The following is a 22320-nucleotide window of genomic DNA, read 5'->3' as shown; positions in this document are numbered from 1 at the left end:
TGTAACCTCAATGTGACAAGGGTAAAGATTTTTCACTGAATACATATATCCCCATAATTGTGGACCACACTCAGTGGTTGTTCTCACTCAGCACATGGTTAGTTGTTAGTTTTTGTTTCTTCTTTTTTTCCTTTTTGTTTTAATTTCAAGAAAAACTAATGAGTTTCCAGAAGCAGTGTGAGTGCTTTGGGGCTGAATGTGATTTAAAACCAGCAGTAAAAGAAAAAGAAGACAGGGAAGGTAGCTGGTTAATTGACCTTTATTGTGCCTTCTGGTTCATTTAGAAATGGAAATTAAATTAACATGATAATTCAGTCCTACTGTGTTAAGGCTGCTATAAATCCATTAAATTTTATGGCCATTGATTTAGCATTTTTTTCTATTAACTGGGTTTAATTTTCAAAATTGTCATGCAGGTTCTGAAAAGTGGCTCATTCACTCTGGTTCTTCCAAGTTACTAATGTGTAGCCTTTTTTTAATAGTATTCACTTAACTGTTCAAGCGCAGAAGGCCCAACTGCCCTCAAATGCCTGGATTAATTTTGAAACTAACCCCACTGAAAGTCTTTATAAGAAGCAAGGAGAGTTCAGGGATAGGAGAAGTCAGTAAGATTTCCTCGTGCAATATCAAATTTCTAAAAGATCGGACCTCAAAACTAACCCTGACAAAAGGAAATAGTTTGGATTTCTTTTTTGTGAGATCAAGAGAGCCATGAGAAAACTTTGTGTTGGTACTTACATTTTTAAAGCATCTTGATAACATTAAAATACCACCATTCTTTCTATTTCAGATTCCCAAGCATCTTTTTTGTCACTAATTTGGAATTATGCCCAATCAAAATTTTCTATTTCTTTTTGTAGAGCCGGGCTCCCACTATATTTATTGCCCAGGCTGGTCTCAAACTCCTGGCTTCAAGCAATCCTCCCGCCTCAGCCTCCCAAAGTGCTGGAATTATAGGTGTGAGCCACAGCACCTGGCCATAATTTTCTAATTTTGTGAACTGTTAAAAAACACACATTTTTACCTGAAGCTAAAAGCTGTTTTCTAGATTCTTTCTTTAGCATATGTAGAGAAGTCATATGTACTTTTTAACATGGCAATGAGTACTACACTTTTAGTTTACTAACCCAGATACTGAAGTGTTATTTTGAAACCCATTGACACCTGAGGTCTCAGAGAATTTCTGACAGATTCTCTTCTTTAACTTCATAGTATTCTTGAGAAACAGGAAACATGATAATTTTACCTTTTACTCTTTTAGCACTGAAGAAAGAGAAGTTAATTGATCAGCCCATAGACTCACAACTGGAACATTAAGCTTATCAACAGCTCTGCACTTTCAACCCCAGCTTATAAATTCAGGCAAGTAATGCATGACTGCTATTTTTGGATTAAATCATCAGCATTTTTTCATTATTTTCTAATAGTATGTTCAATCAAAATAGCTCATTTTTTAAATGCTATATCATGGCAGATCTGTTCATATTATAGTCTAAATGGCTGTTTTTATGTGTGCAGCAGGCTTTTGTTAGTTTTGTTTAACAATTGGCAATCATAATTAAAGACCCTCAGAGTGTCTGAAGATATTGCTTTTGGAAAGTGGTATAGAAATACCTCACTTCCTTCTGGGCACAGTAAACCATGTTCTTCATTATCCAAGTACCATTGCATTAGATCAAGTTTCTACTGAAAGTCAATATTTTCACATAGTTAAGGGTACTTCCTAGTTTAATGAATAGCCAGATGTGGTGCCTAATAGAAAATGCTGATCTATAGGAAGAGATATACGGAAAAAGGATATATTATTTTCTTCAAGGGTCAGCAAAAAAAAATGGATTATTAAAAAGTGTGGGGTGGAGCTAGAAGTACTTGCTGGTAAAGATTTTGGGAGGAACCATACCTGGAACATCTTTGGTTGTTCCTAGTATTTAGTAGAGTATCTTGCATGTAGAAGGTGTTCAGTACATAAAAATAATTCTCACCAATGCTTAATTATATGACACTGACTATGTACCCAGCACTGTTCTAAGGATCTTACACGTATTAACTCAGATAATCATCACACAAGGTAAGTATAACAATTATCCTCCCCACCTTACAAATAGGGAAAGAGAGGAATGGAGAGGTTAATAACTTTTGCAGAGATTTGAATCCATGCCATCTGGCTATGCCACCTGTGTTGAATGACTGCTATACTCTGATGTCTGTCAATTTTAGTATTTTCAGCCTGGCATCACTCTTTCCCATCACCAGGCTGGTAACTTGGATCATTTTTGACACTTCTCTTTCTGGTACACTTCACCCCATCCTCATTCCCCACACCCAGCCCATCTTAAATTCTAGAATCCTGATCCATTTTCATTCCCTGATCATGGAATCTAACTAAAGATTCCCCCTTGAAGAGAATTTATAAAGTGCTCGATTTGTGTTAATACTTCAAATCTTGAAGCCTCTGACCTCTGCTCAGCTGTTGAGGGGCAGAGAGAGAGTGGGGAGGGAAAGATGAGAGAGCAAGTGTAAAGGTGAGAGAGCATTCCAGAATCCTCTGCCCCTTGTTTTTATGGGTTTGAGTTTATAGGATTTGCTAGAGCAGCTTTTGGTTTCTCTCTCAAGCACTGTCCCTACCATGGGGGAGCTGCCAAGATGGAACGGATTAATTTTTCCCTTCTTCTGTAGCACTGGCTTCCCTCTATCATAACTGCCATCATAACGTTTTATTCCATACACGTTGGTCTCCTTTAGATTCTAAAAGCTTGGAAGCTAGGGGTAGTAATATGGACTGTAGCTGACACAAAACTATATATTCAAGGCCTTGAATCACATCTGACTCATTAGTGCTCAATAAATGATTGATGACTGAGTTCACAAATGACTAAAATAAACCAGCCCTTCACCAAGAAGCATAGATGAGAGTATAGATTATGTTCTAGTCATATTTTTCTAGAAAATATGTATGATGAAATATGATAATGTCAATATAAAACAAGTACTGCTTACTAATTTTGCATTTATTTTAAGATAATACAACGAATAAATTTGTACTAAATTTAAGGAAATAATCTGCTCTCTACATTTCACCCTACACAGAAACCACGTGACCTAATTCTGGTTTTGTCCTCCAGACCTATGAACATATAACCTGAAACTTTTCTTCAAGCCAGAGCACTGCTGATTCCTACTCCTGAGGATTGGATATCTGAGGCTATATTCAGTATTAAACTATTTGCCTGCATTTTATAAGAGTGTGGGCAGACCTGCCCTGCAGGAAGAATTCAGACCTGCATTAAACATTGATCAGCACAACAGAAACCCACCATCATAAAATTACCCAAAAGCTATACCTCAGAGTCCATACAAAACAATGGCTCAAGAGGTAAAGCAAAGAAACAAGATTCCTCTCAACAAGATGAACATAAATATATCCCACTTATCAATCCATTCAATAAGTGAGAACGGCTTGATTACCCACTCAAGAGACATAGGTTGGCTAATTGTATAAAAAATATAAGCAAAGTGTCTGCTGTCTCCAGGAAACACATCTAACCCACAAGAATACATTCAAACTCAAGGTGAAGGGATGGAACAAAATATTCCATGCAAATGGAAATCAAAAGAAAGCAGGTGTAGCCATTCTCATATTAGATAACATAGACTTCAAATAAACAATAGCAAAGAAAAACAAAGAGGGTCATTATATAATGGTAAAGGGAGCAATTTATCAAGAAGACATACCAATCCTATATTTATGCACCTAACACAGATGTGCCCAGATTCATAAAGCAAACCCCACTAGATCTAAACAAAGAGATAAACAGCAGCATTGTAATTGCCAGGGAGTTCAACACTCCATTGACAGAACTGGACAGATCCTCCACAAAGAAAATAAATAAAGAAACATTAGACATAAATGGGACTCTTCAGTAAATGGGCCTAACAGGCATTTACAAAACATTCTACCCAAAAACTACTGAATATACATTCTTCTCATTAGCACATGGAACATTCCCTAAGATAGAGCACATCTTAGGCCACAAAACATGTCTCATCAAATTCAAAAAAATTGAAATTATACCATGTATCTTCTCAGATCACAGTGGAATAAAATTAGAAATGAACTCCAACAGAAACACTCAATTGTACACAAAGTCATGGAAATTAAACAGCCTACTACTGAACCATTATTGGGTCAAGGAGAAAATTAAGGTGGAAATTAAAAGATTCCTGAACTAAATGACAAAGGTGACACAAGTTATCAAAATCTGTGAGATTCAGCAAAAGCAGTCCTAAAGGGAAAATTTATAACCTTAAATGCCTACATCAAAAAGATAGAAAGATCACAAATCAACATTCTAATGAATCATCTCAAGAAACTAGAAAAGGAAGAGAAAACCAAACCGAAACCCAGCAAGAAGAAAAGTAATAACTAAGGTCAGAGCAGAATGAAATCTGCTAAATGAAGCCAAAAAAAAAAAAAACCAGATGATTAATGAAACAAAAAGTTGATTCTTTGAAAAGATAAACAAAATTGATAGACTTCTTGGTAGATTAACCAGAAATAGAAAAGAAAGTACCCAAATAAGCTCAATCAGAAATGAAAAAGGAGATATTACAACTGATACCACAGAAATACAAAATATCATCTGTGAATACTTTAAAAAATCTCTATGTACATAAGCTCAAAAACGTTGAGGAAATGGACAAATTCCTGGAAACACACAACCTCCCAAGACTCAATCAGGAAGAAATAGAACTCCTGAACCCCTGGTCTCATTTATGAACAATGAAATTGAAGCAGAAATAAAAAATCTTCCAACAACAAAAAAAGTCTTGTACCAGATGGTTTCACAGTCAAATTTTATCAGACCTACAAAGAAGAATTGATACCCACACTGCAGAAATTATTTCATAACATCGAGAAGGAAGGAATCCTCCCCAACTCATTCTATGAAGCCAGTATCAACTTGATACCAAAGCTAGGAAAGGACTCAACAAAAAAAGAAAACTATACACCAATATCCCTCATGAATACAGACACAAAAATCCTCAATAAAATTCTAGCAAACTGAATTCAGTAGCACATCAAAAACATAATCCACCATGATCAAGTGGGCTTCATTCCAGTGATGCAAGGATGGTTCAAGATATGTAAATCCATAAATGTAATTCATCACATAAACAGAAGCAAAAACAAAGATCATATGATGATCTCCATAGATACAGAAAAAGCATTTGACAAAATTCAGCACCATTTTATGATAAAAACTCTTAACAAAATAGGCATAGATGGGACATATCTCAAAATTATTAAAGCTATATATGAAAAACCCACATCCAACATCATACTGAATGCGGAAAAGTCAAAAGCATATTCACTCAGAACAGGAACAAGACAAGGGTGCCTACTGTCACCATTTCTATTCAACATAGTGCTAGAAGTCCTAGCCAGGGCAATCAGGCAAGAGAAGGAAATCAAGGGTATCCAAATAAGGAAAGAGAAGGTCAAACTATTGCTCTTTGCTGATGATATGATCTTATATCTACAAAACCCCAAAGATTCTGCCTAGAGACTCCTGGAATTGATAAATAGATTTAGCAAAGTGTCAGGTTATGAAATCAATGTACACAAATCAGTGGCATTTCTATACACCAACAAAAGTCAAGCTGAGAGTCAAATCAAAGACTCAATACTTTTCACAATAGTTACAAAGAAAACAAAATACAGGAGCTCCAGTGGCGCGCAATTGGTTAGCACGCGGTACTTATACAGAAAACAAAATACCTAGGGATATATTTAACCAAGTAGGTAAAAGATCTCTACAAAGAGAACTAAGAATCACTGAGGAAGGAAATTGCAGATGGTGTAAACAAATGGAAGAACATACCACGCTCATGAATCCACAGAATCAACATTGTTAAAATGTCCATACTGCCCAAAGTGATCTACAAATTCAATGCAATCCCTATCAAAATACCAACATAATTTTTCACAGATCTAAAAAAAACAATTCTATGCTTCATTTGGAACCAGAAAAGAGCCCAAATAGCCAAAGCAACGTTAAGCAAAAGGAGTAAATCTGAGGGTATCACTTTACCAGACTTTAAGCTATACTACGAGGATATAGTAACCAAAACAGCATGGTACTGGCACAAAAATAGAGACACAGACCAATGGAACAGAACAGAGAACCCAGATATAAAACCATCCACATATTGCCATCTGATCTTTGACATAGCAGACAGCAATATACACCAGGGAAAAGAATCACTATTCAATAAATGGAACAATTTGATAGCCACACATGGAAGATTGAAATGGGATCCATATGTCACTACTCACAGAAATTAATTCAAGATGGATCACATACTTAAATCTAAGACACAAAATTATAAGAATTCTAGAAGAAAATATTGGAAAAACTCTACTATATATAGGCCTGGGCAAAGAATTTATGACTCATGACTAAGACCCCAAGGGTAATCACAGCAACAACAAAATAAATAAATGGGGCTTGATTAATTAAAAAGCTTCTGCATAGCCAGGGAAACTATCAACAGAGTAAATAGACAACCTACAGAATGGGAGAAAATATTCGCATGCTATACATCCAATAAAGGGATAATAACCATAATCTACAAATAGCTCAAGCAAATCAGCAAGAAAAAATCAAACAACCCCCTTAAAAAGTAGGCAAAAGACATGAACAAAAGCTTTTCAAAAGAAGATAGACCAATGGCCTACAAACATATGAAAAAATGCTCAACATCATTAATCATTAGAGAAATGCAAATCCAAACCACAATGGGATATCACTTAACTCCAGTGAGAATGGCTTTTATTAAAAAGTCCAAAAACAATAAATGCTGGCGTGGATGCAGAGAGAAAGGAACATTTATACATTGTTGGTGGGACTGCAAACTAGTGCAACCTCTATGGAAAATAGTATGGAGATTCCTAAAAGAACTAAAAGTAGACCTACCATTTGATCCAGCAATCACACTAAAGGGTATTTAACCAAAGTAAAAAAAATTGTTTTATCAAAAAGACACCTGCACTAGAATGTGTATTGTAGCACAATTCACAGTTGCAAAGATATGGAATCAACACAAGTGCCCATCAATTCATGAGTGAATTGATAAAATGTGGTATATGTATACCATGGAGTACTACTCAGCCATAAAAAAATGAATTAATACCTTTTGCAACAATCTGGATGGAACTGGAGACCATTCTCCTAAGTGAAATATCTAAAGAATGGAAAAACAAACACCACATGTACTCACTATTAAACTGCAACTAACTGGTCAGCACTCACGTGCACAGATGGAAGTAAAACTCAACGGAAATTATGCAGGTGGGAGGGGGCATGAGAGATTGGGTGAAATCATACCTAAGGGGTACAACATACACTATGTGGATGATGGGCACACTTATAACTTTGACTCAAACAGTACAAAAGCAATCCATGTAACCAAAATATTTGTACTCCAGTAATATTCTGAAATTTAAAAATATAATAAAATAAATAAAAAATAAAGAATGTGGGCATTCATTTCCTTCCTTCATTCTTCAAGGCTTTAACTTCTATTGAGTTTCTCCCAGAACAAACGTCACTTTCTTCCTCACACATTGTTTAACATGGTTTGATGTTTTAAATTTCCCCTCAACTATTTCATAAATACCTTTCATTACTATAGCAAACATAAAAAAGAGAAAAGACAAGAAAAAATAAAAGAAGGAAGGAAGGAATAAAAACAGATATCAGATCAGAAAGTTTCTTCAATCTACTTCTAACTCAGTGGTCTTCTTCATTCTTCCCTTCAAATAACTCATCCTCTTTCCCAATAACAGCATAATTTCCAAAGAACATTCTATTAATATCTTTGCAGAAGCAGAATTCTAGAAATTTTTGCAAACTGACCTAGCACTCTGGTACAAAATATTTCCTTTATCACTTTGCTGAATAGTTAAAATGGGTATTCAGACAGAATACATATTTTTTTCAAACAATTTCATAATTAGATTATAAGCTTTTCAAAACAGAGTCCAGAAAGAAAGCCTTGTCTATATATCCTACAGCATACGAGTGTCACCCATAAGTTCTGGACGGAACATGTAGTCTGCAAAGACAGATCACAGTAGATATCCCAAAAGCTGGATCAAGCTGAATACATTTGTTCTTATATCATAATCACCGAATCAACAAGAAAATGCAATAAAAGCCTAACTAAGAATAGAGCCAAATTTGGAAGGTAAGAGACAACAAATTGTGCATCAAACTGGAGGACAAAGCAAAGACATGAATAAATGATACCAGGAAAGTAAAAAAGGACATTAAAAGGAAGTAGTGAAATGAGTTAGTATACATAGATACAAGTATATTTCCTAGCTCTCTCTGCTGAGAGGGCCTAGGTATAATAATACCCCAGTATCAACAGCATAATCAGCACCCACATTTTGGTTTCTAATACCATGTTTAATAAAAGGAACTCTGGAGAAATGGCTGATTCTAAGACTGGGGCAGAGAATACATTCATAGAGTCAAAAAGTAAAGTGAAGAAGTTCTTTACTCAACACACAAAAGGCTGGGAGCATGGCAAAGTGATGGAAGAGCTGAACAAAAGAGCTCACAATTTCTGAAGCTGGAAGAATGTCAGCAACAAAGTAAATGATATAGTACTGCATTATAACCCAAAGTATAAAATAAATATCCATGGGTCCATACTGCCACGAACAAATGAGTAAATAAACAAGTAAATGGGGAAGAAACAAATCTCCCATACTCTTGTGTGAGCTTTGCTTAGTGACTCGCTTCAAAAAGAAGACTATGGGAAGAGGGAGAAAATAATGACCAGACAGTGCAGAAACCTGGCAAACACTACCTCACCCAGGTGACCATGGTCAACATCAACAGTGATAAGTCAAGTCATTATTATGTACTCCTGATAGGTTGTGACCAGAAGGCACTTTACCACTGAGGTCTTCCTCCCCAAAACTAATAACCCCAGTCTCATCATGAGAAAAACATCAGACAAACATAGTTTGAGGGACATTTTACAAAAGACTTGGCCAATATGCCTCAAAACCGTCAAGGTCATCAAAAATAAGGAAAGCCTGAGAAACCAGCAGACAAGAAAAGGCATACGAGATGTGGCAACTAAACATAACATGGTAATTTGAATAGGATGCTGGAACACAAAAAGGACATTACGGAAAAAGTAGCAAAATCCAAATAAACTATGGAGATTGGTTAATTACTAATGTACCAATGTTGGTTCCTTAGCTGTGAAAAATCTACCACAGTAACGTAAGATGTTAACAACAGGGAAAACTGGGTATTGGGTGATATGAGACCTATCTGTACTGTCTGTGCAACTTGTCTATACATCTAAAACTATTCTAAAATTAAAAAGTTATTTTTTTCAAAAGCAATAAATAAAAAGAAGGAGTAAGGAGCAAGGTACAGGCATAGAAGCATGTAAGTACCTGAAAATTGAGCATTCTCCAGACATTGTTTTAGGTTACTTTTAGTGCATCTCAGTGGGCCTAGAAAAGATGTATGAGGGAGTTAAACTGGCCTGAACACATGGCAGGCCTTTAAAATTTTGATCATATTGCAAAATCAACAATAGTGTACAGATAGATACCTTTTATCTATTTGACTTCCCATATCACTTCCTTTTGCAAACTAACCCCAGGAACTATTCCCCAGGAAGTTTTCAGTTAAGAAACCCTACTTTCCACAAGTGCTTGCATGTGACCCAAACTGACCAGTCAGGATGCCCCATCACCGGGGCACAGTTATTGGTCCAAAGATGAGGGCCAAACCCAGGTAGAGCCAACCATGGTCATTTCAGGTGGACTGGTGTAGATATTCAGTATACTGCTGCAGTTGTGAGTTGTGCTGAACTAAATAGGCCTACAGCTAACAGGACCATATTTTCCAATCACATGGAGAGAGCTCACTGGATAAAAACACCCCAGAGGAAAAAATAAATCGATGTGGAGAGAAACAGATTTCTGATGGCATCATCTGAGACCTGGATCCAATATCCCCAGAGTTTTCACCCCTCCTTTGACTCTCAGTTATTTGAACTGGTAAATTCCTAAAGTTGTGTTTCTGATACAATTAAAAAAAAGCTTTGGCTAATAAAAGCAAGACAAGTTGAATATATGAATACTCAGCTGATAAACCATTCATTCATTAATTTTTGTTATTTGTATATTGAAATACTCAACACTAATGGAGTACCTACTATTTGCTAAGTACTGTGTTAGGTCCTGGAAATACAAAGTTATAAGAATCTCTCCTTAAAGAAACTTATAGTCTACAGAAGAGATATAGAAGCAGATAAGCAAAAACCACAATACAATATGACAAAGACACTGATAAATGTATTACTGAACCATGGACCTCACAATATGGGCACTCAATGCAAACCAGCATGACATCCTGAGGAAGAGACATCTGAACCGGGTTTAGAATAATGAATCAGAGTAGTAAACCAAGCTGAGTCAGGGCCGGGGGGAGACTGTTGGGAGGGAAAAGGCTGATATCAAGCCTAAGATCAGCCCATGGGCTACATAGGTGTGAAGAAGCCTGACTACTTTGAGGAACTGCAAGTAATTCAGCATGACTGATCTGTGGGGAGAAGGAAGGAATTGAAAGGAGGTGAGCTGGAGAGATACACACAGGTAGTCACGACTTTGAATTGTAGCCCAAAGATGATCAAGGGCAACAGATAATAGTTATGTTCTAACAATTGTTTCTATCATTGTGGATAAGTGATGCACAATTTTTAGTGTTTTATATTCACACCCATGCACACACACACACACACACACACACCCCTACCTGCAGCTTACTCAGCCACATATTTTTTCCAAATCCAGTTCTAACTGGTTCTCAGCTAAGAAGCAAGCTGATCGCTCAAGACTTAGTGGGGCCTCAGGGCAGACATGGCAGACATGGTTCCAGTTGTAGCAGATAAACTGATAATGGGTAACTGAGAGCTGATATTCCTTCTTGCACATTTGATCAGCACATGCTTCAAATTCTCAATAACAATTTTTGTAAAAATGTTTTCCTTTGATTGAGATGGGTATTCACCATTGTGTTTTCTCCCTTAGAAAATGCTCACTAGCCTAGTAAAGGCTCACTTACTGCATCAGGGGTACAGAGAACTTATTACTACTGGTTCATGAAATTCAATGAGAATTTACTAACAAGAATTGTGGTGTCTGAGGACCAATTAAAAAAATGTAGATCTAGTTCAATCCCACAAATACCCATTAAGTTTCTATCCTGTGAGAGCCACTGTTCTGGAGGCTCTGGGGTACAAGCTGAATTCCCCATGCAAAAACAAATTTTCTCAATCATGCAATGAAAGGTTCTTTATATATCAAAGTTGGCAGGAAATAGAGGACTAAAATTGTTTCAAACTGTTGTTGGCAGTAAGCTTCTGTCTGTGTTAATTACACTCTGTGTTTGATGTTCATCATTCAGTCAACAGTTAACGCATTGTAGCCTTTCTATGATTGACTAAATACCAAATTACTGTGTGCAGCTTTTTGGATTTCCGAGTTTATCAAATTTATATCATTCCCAGACTTGTTGATCTAATAGTTTGGAGATTTTTCCAGCCCTAATTCCTTTGATAAACAGTCAGTGAAAATATTGGGTACAAATATAGACTCATGAGAAAAGGCTTAAAAGCTTAGAACCCTTAAGAAATACAGATATTTGAGGAAACTCTCCTGACTTTAAATTTGAAAGGATAACTTATGAAAAAGTAAATTTGCACCACATTTTAGTATTGTCTATTGTGCATGTCTTATGGCACTTATACATGATTACATAATGTATAAACATCATCAAAAAAATTAACAGAATTTAGGTGGGTGTATGTGCATATACATGCCTGTGTATGTATGTATGTATTTGGCATGAAAGTGACAAAGAAACTATTAAAAATAATTCAAAGTAAATACCACAATGAACAGAAATCAAATAAAAAACACATTTTGTGTTCTTAGTCTTACGTTCAGTATTCAGTTCTCAAATATATATGTTAAAATAGGTATTTTAGCATGAAAGACAGAAGGTAATACCCAATAGGCTGCTTATATACAGTTGTGTGCTGGAACCAGCTTGCACTGGCTGTCAAGAGCCAATTTTGTGTGTATTTTCTCAGCTCCATGTTCAGTAACTTAGCTTGAGTAGCTTGAAATTGATCATGGTGGGAATAGTTAGACCATAGAAATTGGCAAATTCTATAAATCACGGCTTTTTTTTCTGGGAGAACTGACTGGTAAACATTTACCCAAACATCACTACATAGATATTTTTTACATGTATAAAGATGCACCATGTATGTATATATACACGTGCGCATATATACACACATGTGTTTGTATTATACATGAACAAACATATAAAACATATGTTGAGGACTAGAATGCTAAACAGAAGTATAATGTAGGGATTGTTTTATTTTTGTGTCCTTACCTCCTTACATTAGACATTGGGAGATTTTTCTCTTTAGTAGTTATAAGTATATAGATAAATAGTAAACAGATGATAGATAATGAAAAAGAGAGATATAATGAGTAACTAAATAACAAAATTATTACTATGAAGATAAAAAAATAAATAAATCTGAAATGAAAAGAAATAGTAGTTAATAAATGTAGAAAAATTCTAATGGCTTTACTAACAGGAAATAAAAATCCTTAAACATTTCAAAAACCTGTTAGAGCTAGGAAAATAACTTAATCCAACTGCCCTTAATGTAATCCAACTGCCCATTTCACCTATACAGAGATACCGGCACAGAGCATTTAAGTGGCTTACCTACAATTACAAAACTAGGCAAGTGACAAAGCCAGAACTAGACTCAAGTCTTCTAACTCAGGTTTCTAACAGGCTCATTAGACCTATTGTGCTCCCTTTTATGGCATTTTAACAAACTGAAATTGCCAAAGCAAGCATCAATTTTTCCAGTAAATGTTTTCCATTATTATAACAAAATACCAGTTGCTTTAGGGTCTGTTAGAACAGAAATATATTACAGACCTTTTTTAAGGTTTCTCCCACAGGCCCTTCCAAGTCTTGACTAGGGTCACCAGTACCTTGTAAATGGAAAGACTAGAGCACAAGGTTTGAGATGAAGGAAGTGCTTTCTTTTACAAAATCTCTTGAACTTGCTTGCAATTTCCCCCATCATTTAATGCAACTCTACAGACATGATTCCTCATCCCGGAGGATTAAGCTGCTTTTAATCCTTAAGAAGATTAGAAACTGCCCAGCACTATTGTAAGATATTGTCTTAGTCTATTTTGTGCTGCCATAACAGAATACTACAGACTGGGTAATTTATTAGCTTTTTTGGCTCATGGTTCTGGAGGTTGGGAAGTCCAAGATCAAGGGGCCACATCTGGCAAGAATCCTCTCGTTACGCCATAACATGGCAAAAGGCATGAGATGGTGAGAGAGAGAAAAAGAGGGGGCTGAACTCATCCTTTTATTAGGAACCCAATCCCATAATAGCAACACTAATCCATTCATGAGGGCAGTGCTCCTGTGATCTAAAGGCCTCTTAAAGGTCCCACCTCCCAAAACTTCCACATTGGGGATCAAGTTTCCAAGATGTAAACTTTGGGGGACACTTTAAACCACAGCATATATGAATTTGTCAAGGTATAATAAAAAGATGTGTCAGATTTATGACTAATATATGAATTGCCTAATGTTATGATAATACCCTGTTCAATGGCAATGCTTACAGAAGATAGTTTACATTTCATAAACTGCTAGATTACTAGAAACATCACTTGTAGTAGGAAGTCACCTTCTAGAAAGAAGCTGACTTCCATCTCTTCCCCACTTGAAAAAATTCCCTTATCAGACATCCCTGATGGCACTCTGTCTTCTCTGTTGCCTAAAACATCCATTCATTCACTAAAAATAAATTAGGCAGCAGTGTAAAAAAGAGTAGGCTTTGGAGCCAAACACACAGGTTCAAATCATAATTCAGCCACTTTATAACTATGTAACCTTGGAAAAAGTTACCTAATCATTCTGATCCTCAATTTCCTTATCTGTAAAATAGAAATGATAGTACCTAGAATTAATTTGATTTCTTATGATTAAAGAGAGAACATTTCTAGAGTATCTGACACAATATCTGGTGCCTAGTAGATATTCAAAGAAAATTAGTTCCTTCTTTGCTTTCCCACTCTCTTCTTTGTCTAGGTGCTGGAGATACATAAATTAATAAATTATAATTCCTGTCCTGTAGATATTTACAATACATTAAGAGGAAAATTTTCTAAACAACTAATTTCCACATATGTTAACTTGGTCAATCAATTAGGATCACATCAGAAAACAGACAATACCTCAAATTGGACAATTTGAGGAGGATCTAATAAAGGGACTATTTATTAATACAAAGGTATGGGTATGGTGAGGAAAACCACAGGAGATAGATAGCGCAGTGTCCCAGGGCTAAAAACAGTGTGGCACAGACAGATCTAAGGGCTGGGGAAGAGCAGATACAATTACCTGGAGGGAAGGAATAGAACAGTGGTGTGCTGGAGCTGACTCAAGCCAGCCTGAGAGAGCAGACGGTACCCTGAGTGACATCACATCAGCAACTTGAAATTGGCCAGGATAAGAGTATGTATACCACAGAAATTGGCAAACACTGTAAATCAAGGCTTCCCAACCCCCAAACTGGCTTTTAACCATTTACCAGCACATCACTAGATGTAACCTTTGTTGTGGGAAGCAACCAACCCAGAGCAACCCCACAGAAGGAACTAGGGGAATAAGTGCCCCAAATTTATTCTCCTTATTTCCTCTCTTCTCCTAACAGTGGCCAAATACAATCAGAAGCCAGAGGTCAAGAGAGTCCACTGATATCCAATCAGGCTGACCTGATCCATTCAGGCTAACAGCAGAGCGGAGGGAATGAGGGTAGATCTGGAGGTGCAGACAGAAGCACACAGGCATGGGCAATAGTGGGAGAGGAAATAAAGATCTACTGAAGTTTGCAGGAAGGAATACAATATTCCCTGGGAAAGTCAAGGAAGAGAGAGAGGAGATGGGTTTTGAAAGAGATGACTAGGAGTTAGTTTGCCAAATGTAGAAGGCAACAAAGGACATTAGGGACAGGGAAAACTGTGGGAAAAAAGAAAGTCAAGCTGCCCAACACCACTGAAGAGCTGACATCCATAAACACCAGCAGGATGGAGAAGTGTTTGAAGTGGGTGCACTGGGAATTGTGGAGGATGAAGGTGGAAACAATTTTCTGAGCTCACACGGAAAAGCATGGTAAAGTATGTTGACATTTTTCCATGCCCCATGCTGCTACCCTCATTAAGGCCACCAGCATTTCTCACCTAGATGACCACGATAGCCCCTTCCAATCCACTCTTCTCTACACTACAGTTAGTGTGATATTCCTTAAAGGCAAATCTCCTCTTGTCCCTCTTCTGTCTAAAAGCAATGAGAAGCTCCTTCTTGTCCTCAGAATAGAGTCCAAGTCCCTGCATGTCCCCCTTGTACTCTCCGACCTCTCCAGCCCTATCTTGCTGCTCTACTTTCTATTCTTCCAGGGACATCTATCCCCTCGATCTCCAGCAGCCGAGAGGGGCTTTCCAATTCCTGGAAAGAGGCAGCATCTCTCTCACCTTTTTTCCTTTCACCTAGCCAACTCCATCTTAATCTTCAGATCTCATCTGTGACATTATTCCCTCTGCTGATGTCCCTGACTTCCAGATCTATTTCCTTCCCATGATACTCCGTGCATAGTTCTGCCCCAGTACTTACTCTGCAGTGCCAGCTTCCTCATCTGTCTCTAAACTCTAGAATCCTTCAAAACAGACGCTATATTTATTCGATTTTATATCTCCAGTACCTAGCACATACCTAGCATGTAATAGGCACTCAAAAAATCTTGACTGCATAAATCTCTAACAGTGAAATATCAGGCACTAATACAAACATCCAGGGAAATATTTTTGTTGAAGTATTCTCATAGTTAATGATGAAGGGGACGCCCCTATTCTGTCACTATTAATGTAGCTTGGGCTGGGGAAAACTATAGACTATGTTGGTAGTTGAACTGTACCTTGCCATTGTATGGGGAGTATAATACACGCCTAGTGACACATGGTATAAGCCTAAAGTGAGGTTTATTGAGAAAAGCACACCATCAGAGCAGCAACTCTGACAGAGAGGGTGATCAGCCCAGCACAGTGGATGCACCATGGAAGGTGCTCCAGAAGAGGGACCTGCACCCCAACACAGCTGGAAATATTTATCAAGAAATGGGAGAGGGAAGCAGAGAACACCTGTAGACTGCCTGACCGGTGAGCTTCTAGTCTAGGGAAAGGTTGGTACATGTAGTTACCTTCGTCTCCTTCCAATGAGCTCATGCCCTTCCAAGCCACCTAATGAAGGCAGGAGACAGGCCCCAGGGTCCTCAACTGACAAAATGTGCATTTCACCACCTGTGACACTCCAAGATGCTGAAAGTTTAGTAAGAAGTACAATTCAAGTGCACAAAACTGTCTCAGCCACTTTCCTTTTGCAGTGGCAGGGTCAAGGTTGTAGTCCAGCACTAGGCAGCACAAGCCCACAAACACGGAGGTCTAGGGGCATGGGGAGCCTCCTTTCCCAGCACCAGCCAGGGATAAAAGCACTGAGGGTGTCCTCCTGATGCACACAGCCACACTTTCAAGTGGTCTAAATTGAAAGACACAGTTCCAGTTATATACTGCTGTGTAACAAATCACCCCAAATCTTAGTGGCTTAGAGCACCAACAATCATTTTATTATCGCTCACAATTTCTCTGGATCATAATTTGGAAAGGTCTTCGCTCCCTGTTTCTGGCTCGAGGGCTCTCATGTGGTGACAGACAATGGCTGGCGCTGGAGCAACTGGGCTGGCTGGGCAGCCATGTCCTCATAAAGTCTAAGGTCTTCTTCACGTGGTCTCTCCAGCTCGGCTAGTTTAGGCTTCCTCGTGGCACAGCGGCCTCAGGGCATTTTGATTGCTTATGTGCCAGGCTGGGGACCCAGAGCAATGACTCCCGTGATCCTTGTAGAAGCTGCATCACCTTTTGTGATCTAGTCTCGGAAGTCACATAATGTCATAGTGGCCACAGTCATGAGCCCACTCAGATGCAAGAGGAGGGAACACAGACTTCCACCTCTCAGAGTGTCACTGTAGGAAGAGTATGTGAGAGAGGAGATATTGCCACAGCCATCTCTGGAACAGACAAAAGCACCAAGAAGTTGGTGAGAGCTGCAAAAATAGCTCTCCCCCAGCCAGCCATGGGACCCAACTTCCACCATTCATTTCCCATCACCTATTATTGGTACATAGGTAAGGATCCATGGGAAATGGGTAACAAATATGGTTCCAATTTGGCAACAAGATGCCAGGAAGAGAGAAAAATATTTTAACTCCTTGAGAAACATAGTAATTTTTTTTTTATAAACTATTGCTCTAACTGTGTTATGGAAAGTGAATTGGAAAAAACAAAACTAAGGGAGGAAAATCAAATCGGATACTGTTCATCTTTTGCCTCTAATCTAAGTGTGCCTCAGTTTGCTTGTTTTTAAAATGAGAAAAATAATTGCACTTACCCCAAAGAATAACTGTGAGAATTAAATATATGTATGTTAATTAAGTAAGGTGCCAGGTACAGTGTTAGGCACACAGTAATTGTTTTACACACACCACACACACACACACTCTTGCTATTATCATATTCTCATTTCCATTAATATCCATATGAAAGATGATGGCAGTATAAACTGAGGAAATGGATAGATTTTAAATATTTATTGTGTGGAGGGTGAGAAAGGGGGGAAATCAAGAATGACAACTATGTTTTGGGTTTGAGCAAATAGTTGGGTGATAACAGATAAGAAACACAGAGGGAAACGGCTCTCCCAGCCTCTGCCTAAGCCTGAACGTTCCCCAGGGCTTGCTTTCAAATGCTCCGTTGTTAAAGCTTTGAGAAGCTGACAAGTTTCTCAACTGCTCTAAGCTTCAATTTCTTCATCTGTGAAAAGAAGATAACAATAAAGTGTAAATGTGCACTTAATTAATGCAAATTTAACTCTATGATCTCAACCAAAGAGAGAGAGTAAGAATAAGTGTGAGCGGAAGAGAAAAAATAATTTAAATTATGTAATCACAATTTAAACCATTCCACTCAATGAGCAGAGCTCTAAAATGAACATAATAAGGATGAGAAGAACCATGTATTGCCTCAGTTGATTGGGTTCCCACATGCCTGCCCTACGCTGTTTGATTACAAAGGTTTAACACACATTTTTATATGATATGGCCCTAAATGAGATCCAGTATAACTGGGACCAGTCATTGATTGATTGATTAAAATGCCCTTAAAGCAACAAATTATTAAAAAATAATAAAGCATACATATATTTTAATCATTTAACTTAAAACCAGATATAAATTACCTATCCTATGTTTCACTGTAGAGACAACACTTCAAAAATTTTTGTTTTAATTTCTTTATTTTTTCTTAGTATGGGTCCACTGATTGGAGTAAATCAAATACTTTCCAGATTTCAGTAATAATAATACAACTTTAGGAGTGAAAATTAACAAGGTTGAGACCTAAGAAATAAATAAGGTGCTGTCACAGCTAAGCCCTTGGTGAGTTTAAAAGACATTGTCCTTGTGCAGTTACGGTCTACAATCTACCTCTTTGGGATAACATCACACGCGTCCTAAAGTGTGTTTCGTGCCTGCACATCCCTTGTGCTGGTTCCAGCCCTAACTGGCAGAGCCTTTCCCTCGGTTCAAACACTGTGGACTAGATTAACTGCTGTATTGTCATATATTTCTCCTTCTGCTTTCTTCCCTCTGGATTTTAATCATAATTCTGACATCCAATGAACACCTAAACTATTTTAAGTGCTTCTCAAAGAAAGCACAAGAATACTATGACTCCATTTCAATAATCAAAATAAACAGAAGACTCAGGAAGCATCCCTGAGGATGCCAAACAGTGTCTTCTTGCCACCAGCAGAGCCAGGGCAACTCCCCACCGCCAGCCAAAGGGAGAACCAGAAACTAACATGGAAGGAGTTGCCAGGGAGCTGTACGGAGAAACACCTAAGTCTTGAGTTTGAGGTAAAAGGCCTCTGATGTGAGAAAGAAGAGACTGTTGCTATTTTGAAAGCTGGGGAGCTGGTCTCCCTCCTACCTCCCCTCTCCTACACCCCCTTTTGTCCTGCTGCTACTCTGAAAGGGTTTGTGCATGTAAGAAGAAGAGAGACAGAGAAATCTAGATGAAAAGATGAGAAAAATGAGCAGTGGGGATTTTTTTTTTTACTCTGACCAAACTAGGGACTTGAGGAGTACTAGGATATTCTCCCATGATGTTTGGGAATGTGTGACCAAAAAAAAAGACTGCTAATATATTTTCCAGATAGAGTTGGAGGGTGGCAGTCTTTGCCAACATATCCAGCCCCATGCAACCTAAAGGAGACAAGAGTGTGGGTGGCATGTGCATATGACACTAAAGGAGACCCTGACCGCCACCATCAGCCACGAGCCACTCATAGAGATCTGCAAGAATCTCATGGGCCCAAAGCCAGGACAAGCCAGTGAGCACCCCTGAGCGCCCACCTGGGAGGAATCTCCAAAGGGAGGACACAGAGAATGTAGCTGCCACCACCGGGAGCAAGAGGAGAGGGAAGGCTGCTTCTCTGTGTGATTCCTCCAGATGTCAGCCAGGGCAGGATAACAGACTATAGGAACCTCAGCACAACAGAAAACGGATGTGACTTCTCTCTGCCTTCAACATCAGGAGAGTATCTGTCCCTTCCCTCGGGATATTTAGGAAGTTGGATCAGGACAAAAAGAGAGGAAGACACCTTGGATAAGGAAAACAGTCTTGATACAGTTGAATGTTGAACTCATTAAAAGTTGAGCTGGGCTATCTATGTTCATTTTATACATCTTGACCAAGAAGTTAGTGCATTGGACTGTTTTAATTTGAAAACAGCTTGAAGACTCGGCAGCAGAAATTAAAGTCAGTCTAGAAATAAAGTTACTTTTGGAACAAAAATGTGTGACCATACAGCTAAAACCAATTACATGTACGAGGGCTGTCCAGAAAGTATCCAGCCACATAACCGTTCTCTTTATAATAACAATGGCTGGATACTTTCCAGACAGCCCTCGTATACATCACACACTTCAGGATTATATAGGAGTTTCCTAGTACACAATTTTTAGCCTGACTACGTTGCAGGTGAGTGAATGAGATGTTAACATGATAAAAAGGCCCATTTGATAGAGAATATAAGCACTAATGCTGGGGTTTGGTTTGCCAAGAAAAGCCAGAAGGCCTGAGATCGCGCCAGGTAATCCAAGAGTTTGAAGCATCAGTCTGTTCCAAAGCAACACTCCTTATGTGACAGAAACTCAAGGGAGCGAATTAAATTTTTATTTTAAATCTGAGAGAAAATATAGTTGATTTATGGGTGTAAGACATCCTTCTCTCAATTGAATCCTGGCCCCTCCATAAGATCCACTTTAATTGTTGGCAAAAGTGCCACTTGAGAGAATTACAGTAATCTAGTCTGGCTGCAGCCAAAGCAGACAACTTTGCTTTCAAATCCATTGGAGCCAACCAGGATTTCTTTCTTTCTATATTTTGAAGATGATAATATGTATGTTGGCCATATTTCAACTATTCTTTTCAAAGCTCACAAAAGATGTAAGCCCCCTCCCCCACTTCACCCTCTCACAAGAAAAAGAAAGAAACCAGCATTAAAGTCCCTTTTGCTAAAATCTGTGAAATCCAGGCTTTGGTTAGTTGTTTTTACTGTCAAAAATCAAATAACTCCCCTCTCCCACCTCTCTACCACCTCTCGTTCTGACTCTGTCCACTGGAGACCGCCTGGGATTCACACTTCAGCACCACCGCAGTGGGAAGGGAAGGACTTTGCGCTGAGGCAGGGAAGAAAGGGACGATGCCTTCTGGCTGAGGTCAGAATCAAAACCTTCATAAAGGCAGGCATCATCTGCAAGCCAAAGCACTACTTCTCAGGAATGGCTCCTAAGGGCTGCGCAGAAACAGTAAACAATAAAGAGTTAGATACCAGCCAGGCAGCAGGTGGAACAGGTGCAGAGAGATGGGCACCTCTAATATCAAGGTGAAATCGGTCACTCGGATGTTCTTTAAAGAAAGCTAACGTGCTGCCTGAAAGAGCTTATGCAGCTCTCCAAGTGAGAAACACTCCTGGATTGTTATTATTTATCTAGAGCCCCAGGTGTACACTGAGCTCTGTAATAGGTAGCATGTGCCAAAACAAAGAGCAGAGCCCTTGCCCCGTAGAGTTGCCGTCTAAAGGCACATTTGGGTACACTTATACTCCACGAATCGGCAAAGCAGAAAATAAACACAACACAGACAGACACCAAGGAACAGATCTTTGCTGAATGTGTCAGAGCTTTCGGAAACAGGCGGGCTTTTAGGAGTTGTGGTTTGCATTTCATGTTGTATTGGATTTTAAAAAAGAAGAATCTGCTGTTAATAAGAATTTAAAGAGATCTTGACAAGCTAGAGCAATAGGCTAAGTATAACAAGATGACTTTAAACAAGATCTACAATGTAAAGATCGACATTTGGGAACAAAATAAAAAGACAGCTTAGGAACTGATTACAAGTTAATACCATCAATACCATGTTGTGGTTGAATTCCCCAAATAATAAGTTGACCTCAGAATGAATCAACAAAAGGAGAGTACCTAGGATAAGAAACATGATGATTTGGTTCGGGGCCGTCTCTGAGCAAGGTCTGACTCAAATGTGACATCCCAGATCAGATCACTGAGAAGCTGTGTGGTGTGGTGGTTACGAGACCAGTCTCTGGACGCAAATTAACAGTTTATCAGCTTGTTGATCAGCTCTCTACCGGCTAGTTACATAAGTTTGGGAGGGTTCATTTACTTCTTTGTTGCCATTTCCTAATTTGTGGGGGGGGGGGGGTAAGAAGAGAGAGAAGAAAGAGAAGAAAAGAAAGGCTGCTAAGAGCAACACCAAGTTTATGGGAAAATCCTCATAGTCTCGGCACAGCGTCTGGCATCACACAGTGAGCTGTTATTACAGTGGAGCCTCTAAACTTTCCCAGCCTCTCCTTTGCTCCCTCCACTGAGAACTTACTCTTGTAACCAGGTCACCCCAGTCCAGTTCCTGAGCTTCGACTCTGATAACCTTCCAAGTGGGCAGCAAGCCCAATGCTGTAATGGCACAGTGCT

This window comes from Eulemur rufifrons, chromosome 3 (assembly GCF_041146395.1).
Source record: "Eulemur rufifrons isolate Redbay chromosome 3, OSU_ERuf_1, whole genome shotgun sequence".
Taxonomy (NCBI): domain Eukaryota; kingdom Metazoa; phylum Chordata; class Mammalia; order Primates; family Lemuridae; genus Eulemur; species Eulemur rufifrons.
This window is presented reverse-complemented; position numbering follows the sequence as displayed.